The sequence below is a fragment of the Danaus plexippus genome, unplaced genomic scaffold (assembly GCF_018135715.1).
Source record: "Danaus plexippus unplaced genomic scaffold, MEX_DaPlex mxdp_42, whole genome shotgun sequence".
In the NCBI taxonomy this organism is placed as follows: Eukaryota; Metazoa; Arthropoda; class Insecta; order Lepidoptera; family Nymphalidae; genus Danaus; species Danaus plexippus.
Genome location: NW_026869862.1, coordinates 500,001 through 507,500, shown reverse-complemented (window position 1 = coordinate 507,500; position 7,500 = coordinate 500,001). Strand labels below are relative to the sequence as shown.

The following is a 7,500-nucleotide window of genomic DNA, read 5'->3' as shown; positions in this document are numbered from 1 at the left end:
TTACATACATATAATATAATGTGCGATATGATCACACACACACACCGAGTACGTTTATACATACACACACACGCACACGCAGTGTGGTAGTCTGCACGATTCACGTACTCGTGTCTGCGCGAATTATACACACACAATATATGATTGTGATAGTGTTTCGGTTTCATAAACGGCGTCGATGCACTCTTCGGACGTCGTGTCCGCCTACTTTTTTTTTGCACACAACACATACATTGAATAACTATATATTTGAAACACTCAAATTCGATTTTCATCGTTTTATTACATATCACACATATATACGAAGGCGCGATATTGCGTTGTTTTCGTTCGATGTCCACGTAACGATATATATAATATTAATAACACAGACCTTAACGACACAATAGAAACGCACAAACGATCGGACACAGAAAACATAAAACGCTCATACATCGACAAAAAAATATCTTGAAATCAGAGACGTAGATGTGTAAGTGCATAATAACGACGACGACGTAATCGCATACGAAAGAGCATCGGATACCTTCTCTTACCCTCTCACATCACCGTATCGCTTCACAATTATCATAATCATAAAGCAACGGATCAACGATGGGAGCAAGGATCACGCTCTCTGCAGCAAAACATCGCGCGTATCACACACACACAAACACATACAAAGATTCATATTTTTTTGTGCGGGCGTCGTGCGTTTTCGTCTTCACATATTATATATGCTCAGACGCTAGATGCGATCTCGTGTCACTTGTTTGATCGAGGCGTAACTAAGTATCGTTGGTGTATTATATAATATATACATACCATATACACAGACAACAACACTCACGCGACTTCGATGTGATATATTCACACAATGAAAAAAATGTTTCATAGTCTTCATATACGTGTGTGTATATATATATTTCTCATATAATATTTAAACGGACAAACGAACTTGCAAACAATCAATAATTCAATTTAAATCTCTCACTATGATGGGTCACAACAGCAACAACGACGACTACGACAACGACGACGACGACGACGACGACTACGACGAGTGCGACAACTCCGATTCGTATAATGACACATAATAAGATATCATAGTCTTTTCTGTGTACTACGAGAGGGAGGCGTTCGCGCTCACGCGCGTGCGGTACGACGTCGTGTTTGTGCGTGTGTCGTGTTCTCGTGCTGTTTGTGTCTCGTCAGAAAGAGAACAATAAAAAGAATAAAAAGATCATTAGCAGTCGTCGGAACCGTCATATGTTCGCACAGTCGACAACAACAAAACTACGATACACATAATTCGAACTGAACAAACACATACACACACACACTACGAACACACAACGACACTTCCGTGGCGTATATGTGCGAGTCTGTGCGCGATGGATGTAATTCTTTCTGTGTTCGCGTGCGTTATGAGGTGTCATACCGTGATGGAACAGTGTGGTGTATTATTTTATACAGCCGGCCCTCAGACAGGAGTGGTCCTGGATATTTCTCCACGGACCGCAATGTGCGTTCGAAATGTCGATGTTCAAATGTGTCCTGCAGTTCACACTATGACGCGCAGTTAACTGCGTTCTTCATCGACCCGCGAGCCAAGTGATCCACCGTTCAGGGTAGTGATTTTTATAAATATATCATGTGTACGGCGACGCTCACCATTTAAATTTTCTTTTTTTTTTAAAAAAAAAAAAAAAAACAAAGAGGGCAATCGTGCGCATATAGGGGGTGTTGCCATTTATATAACGCTGCAATACGCCTCATATTGCCTACGGACGCGATCAAATCTACTTATACATACATACATATTTCACATTGACATGTGATATGTTGATATATAATATAGAAAGACGCGAACGACATGACAAACGAAACGTATCACACCACGTTCTCTCCAAGTGGACTAACCGACCCACCGGATTTACCCGTGTGGTTAACGTACGGTAAACAACTAATCCACCGGACCGCATAAAAAACTCAGAGTGTCCCTAACGAATTAACGAAATGACAAGATAATGATAGTAGCGCTATATACCACAGCATGTTATCTTCAACGCCCAGATTATACGTTCACTCTAATCGCCCTTGATCCAACCAAGTAAACAGAACTCGGACTAGACTTATTAAGGTCTTGAGTAGTCGTCAAGAGACTCGCGGCGCGGATTCTTACCGGTCTATGTCAAATGAGATCTACCAGAGTTAAGAAACATAGGATGAATCAATGATATCTAGTATATCGCTTTCGAGTTACAACGTTATCTGGTTTTAACATATACGTATATATACATCAAGAGTATATAAATTGTATGCTCATACAGTGCATATGTGCGTATCGGATAAGGAAGGGACGCTAATGAATCCGTTTATCCGTCAAATCGTTTTAAATTTCGTATCTTTTCCTCCTCCTTCATCATCATCATATCATCATAATATTATTTCGATCTCCTTGGAGATTTATTTATTTTTTAGATGTGGCCCCTTCACATCTTATATATCTCTCTTTCATTTATTTATTTATTTATTTTTAACATCACAAACAACAACAACGACAACACGCTAGGCGTAATCGAGTGTATGTTTTTGTGTGTCTCTTTTTATTTTGATGTCCCGCCCCTGACATCTTTTATATTTTTATTCATTCAAAAACATCATAACACGCTTGTGTAGAGTTGTTTTTTTTTTTGTTTAATATTTATTTATTTTCCTTTCATTTATATATTATTTTGAGATATATTTAATTTCTATTGAGATGCCGCCCCTTTCATCTCTTTTTTTTTTAATTTGCATCATATATTTTTATATATGTGTCTCTCTTTTTACTTGGATATATAATATTATCATAATCATCCTGATATCGCTTTGATATCGGATGTTATATAACGTTAATGATCCTTCCGCAGGTTCCCCTACGGAAACCTTGTTACGACTTTTACTTCCTCTAAATGATCAAGTTTGGTCAACTTCCCAGCAACGCCGACGGCCGTGAAGCCACCGCGTGTCGGTCCGAAGACCTCACTAAATCATTCAATCGGTAGTAGCGACGGGCGGTGTGTACAAAGGGCAGGGACGTAATCAACGCGAGCTTATGACTCGCGCTTACTAGGAATTCCTCGTTTATGGGGGATAATTGCAAACCCCAATCCCCAGCACGAAGGAGTTTCAACGGGTTGCCCGGGCCTCTAGGCCAGGGAGAACATGCTGATTCCTTCAGTGTAGCGCGCGTGCGGCCCAGGACATCTAAGGGCATCACAGACCTGTTATTGCTCAATCTCGTGCGGCTCGAAGCCGCCGGTCCCTCTAAGAAGAATTTTAATACGCCGTCAGTGAGTTGAACGACCGAAATCGCTCACACCTAAATGACGACGCCTATTTAGCAGGCTAGAGTCTCGTTCGTTACCGGAATTAACCAGACAAATCGCTCCACCAACTAAGAACGGCCATGCACCACCACCCACCGAATCAAGAAAGAGCTATTAATCTGTCAATCCTTCCGGTGTCCGGGCCTGGTGAGATTTCCCGTGTTGAGTCAAATTAAGCCGCAGGCTCCACTCCTGGTGGTGCCCTTCCGTCAATTCCTTTAAGTTTCAGCTTTGCAACCATACTCCCCCCGGAGTCCAAAATCTTTGGTTTCCCGGAAGCTGCCCGCCGAGCCATTGTAATAACGTCGGCGGATCGCTAGATGACATATTTACGGTTAGAACTAGGGCGGTATCTAATCGCCTTCGAACCTCTAACTTTCGTTCTTGATTGATGAAAACACCTTTGGCAAATGCTTTCGCTGATGTTCGTCTTGCGACGATCCAAGAATTTCACCTCTAACGTCGCAATACGAATGCCCCCAGTTATCCCTATTAATCATTACCTCGGAGTTCTGAAAACCAACAAAATAGAACCGAGATCATATTCTATTATTCCATGCACGAAATATTCAAGCGGCGTTTTGAGCCCGCTTTGAGCACTCTAATTTGTTCAAAGTAAAATTGTCGGCCCATCTCGACACTCACTGAAGAGCACCGCGATAGGATTTTGATATTGAACCGGCGTTTTACCGCCGGCTCACCGACGATATGCTCCGCAGACGTGTCAGTATCACCGCGGATGCGGTGCACCGACAGCGCGGCGCACAAATGCAACTACGAGCTTTTTAACCGCAACAATTTTAGTATACGCTATTGGAGCTGGAATTACCGCGGCTGCTGGCACCAGACTTGCCCTCCAATTGTTCCTCGTTAAAATATTTAAAGTGTACTCATTCCGATTACGAGGCCTCGTAAGAGTCCCGTATCGTTATTTTTCGTCACTACCTCCCCGTGCCGGGAGTGGGTAATTTGCGCGCCTGCTGCCTTCCTTGGATGTGGTAGCCGTTTCTCAGGCTCCCTCTCCGGAATCGAACCCTGATTCCCCGTTACCCGTGACAACCATGGTAGTCGCAGAAACTACCATCGAAAGTTGATAAGGCAGACATTTGAAAGATGCGTCGCCGGTACTTGACCATGCGATCGGCAAAAGTTATCCAGATTCATCAAAATTAACGACTTCGGACGCGAGGCCCTCCGTCGATTGGTTTTGATCTAATAAAAGCACTCATCCCATCACTGGTCAGAGTTCTGATTGCATGTATTAGCTCTAGAATTACCACAGTTATCCAAGTAACTGAGTAAGATCTAAGGAACCAAAACTGATATATTGAGCCATTCGCGGTATCGCCTTAATACGGCTTGCACTGAGACATGCATGGCTTAATCTTTGAGACAAGCATATAACTACTGGCAGGATCAACCAGGGAGCTAGCTAATTTTAGTTAACTCTCAATCGAGAGCGCATCGTACGCGTTCGCTCTTATATTGTGGTATAGGAAGCGAGGGCACGTAACGGTGGCCTGATTATTATTTTGTTTTTATTTATTTATTCATTTTTGTATATTTTCTTTGAAATATACACACACATTTTATATCATACTCCTCCTCTCTCCTCTCTTTCTTAATTCATATTTTATATATATTATATATATATTATTATGAAAACATTTTGAACGCATCAAAAAGTTTCATATTGTTGATCGTTACTTTTATAACGAGATCGTACACCTTTAATATCGGTTAACATTGTCATATATGCGTTAACAAATACGACACGTCAAACATCGGTATCATCGCACGGTGTTAGAGAGATCTAGTACCAATAGATTCTATTTCGGGCGGATTATCTACTAAGGGATTGTCTCCGGCGGTCACACTTACGCGCAACACGACGGAAGCAAATTTTGTACAATACGACCCCGTTAGAACGATCACGCTTCATACTAACCATTATAAAACGTTGTGTGAAACACATCGTGATATGTATAGCTAAGTACTACGCGACGACCGTCGGCGGTCAACACAGAGAAGTTTTTGTCGAAGGAAGAAGGTTATTAGGAGGATTTCTCGAAGCGTACTTTTTCATCATTCAAACGTACGTACACGTACGTACAATTATTTCATTCGAAATAATTTTTAAATTAAAAAAAAAAAATTTTTTTTTTTTTTTTTTGTCTCTTATTTATATTATCAACATCAAAAATATGATGAGATACTTTCATTTTTCATTATTATATCAACATCAAAGATATGACGAGATATTTTTCATTTTTCATTATCATCATTCACATACATATTTTATCAACATCAAAGAAATGATGAGATATTTTTTCATTTTTCATTATTATATTATCAACATCGAATATACGATGTTATAATATTTTTATATCAACATCTATTGCACGATGTGATATTTTCATATAACCAACTCCCTTCGACGCCTATCAACCTACAGTACGCAACGTGACGACGCGGACCCACCACACGCGCCGCCACCTCCTATATATGCGAGGGCCAGAAATTGACATTCGGTAAATCTGGGACCGGTTCGTGTATTACAAAAATTTTAAAAGTTCGTATTTTATACATTTCTAATATATAAATGGCATTATATGTTCAATTAAAATACTATAAATAATAAAATATAAAGAACATGTGAAATAAAAAAGTTTTTTTTAAATTTTTACATTTTATAATGGCTATGTATGAAACATTAGGGACTTAGTCGTTTTTCGATCGACTTCACATATGATATGAAAAATATTTGTTCGAAATGAAAGTTCCGCTTACGAATAAGTTTCATATTGATTGTATACGTGGATGATATGCTGTTGGTGTGATCGATTTCTTCGAAATACGGAAATTATTAAAGATTTTTGTGTAACACCCTCCCGGTTCGTGTAATGACTGGACTTAGAAATTTTTCCAAGTGTATGATATAAAAATATTATTTCACATCTATAACGATGCCATTGGTATTTATAATTTTAATATGGATGTCGTATATCGTCAATATAAATATGATATAGTCGATAGGGTCATCTGAATGATGATATTATAATATTATGTTTGGTACGTATCGTGTCGCCGGAGCGTCTGGGACTTAGTCGTTTTTCGATCGACTTCACATATGATATGAAAAATATTTGTTCGAAATGAAAGTTCCGCTTACGAATAAGTTTCATATTGATTGTATACGTGGATGATATGCTGTTGGTGTGATCGATTTCTTCGAAATACGGAAATTATTAAAGATTTTTGTGTAACACCCTCCCGGTTCGTGTAATGACTGGACTTAGAAATTTTTCCAAGTGTATGATATAAAATATTATTTCACATCTATAACGATGCCATTGGTATTTATAATTTTAATATGGATGTCGTATATCGTCAATATAAATATGATATAGTCGATAGGGTCATCTGAATGATGATATTATAATATTATGTTTGGTACGTATCGTGTCGGCGGAGCGTCTGGGACTTAGTCGTTTTTCGATCGACTTCACATATGATATGAAAAATATTTGTTCGAAATGAAAGTTCCGCTTACGAATAAGTTTCATATTGATTGTATACATGGATGATATGCTGTTGGTGTGATCGATTTCTTCGAAATACGGAAATTATTAAAGATTTTTGTGTAACACCCTCCCGGTTCGTGTAATGACTGGACTTAGAAATTTTTCCAAGTGTATGATATAAAAATATTATTTCACATCTATAACGATGCCATTGGTATTTATAATTTTAATATGGATGTCGTATATCGTCAATATAAATATGATATAGTCGATAGGGTCATCTGAATGATGATATTATAATATTATGTTTGGTACGTATCGTGTCGGCGGAGCGTCTGGGACTTAGTCGTTTTCGATCGACTTCACATATGATATGAAAAATATTTGTTCGAAATGAAAGTTCCGCTTACGAATAAGTTTCATATTGATTGTATACGTGGATGATATGCTGTTGGTGTGATCGATTTCTTCGAAATACGGAAATTATTAAAGATTTTTGTGTAACACTCTCCCGGTTCGTGTAATAAAAGGACTTTGAAATTTTTTCGAGTAATACTTTACTTTTGTTATGTGTAAATTGTTTAAGTCGTTCCCGATTCATGTTTTAAAGTTTTAAACTTGGC

The 7,500-nt window shown here is 38.8% G+C and overlaps 2 non-coding genes across 2 annotated transcripts; both read right to left on the bottom strand.

Moving 5' to 3' along the window:
- Window positions 1–1,456: 1,456 nt before the first annotated feature.
- Window positions 1,457–1,613, bottom strand: LOC133320639 (5.8S ribosomal RNA). The gene has a single exon (XR_009753863.1). It is a non-coding gene; the product is annotated as a 5.8S ribosomal RNA (ribosomal RNA).
- Window positions 1,614–2,877: 1,264 nt separating this feature from the next.
- On the bottom strand, window positions 2,878–4,780 carry LOC133320647 (small subunit ribosomal RNA). The gene has a single exon (XR_009753870.1). It is a non-coding gene; the product is annotated as a small subunit ribosomal RNA (ribosomal RNA).
- Window positions 4,781–7,500: the final 2,720 nt, after the last annotated feature.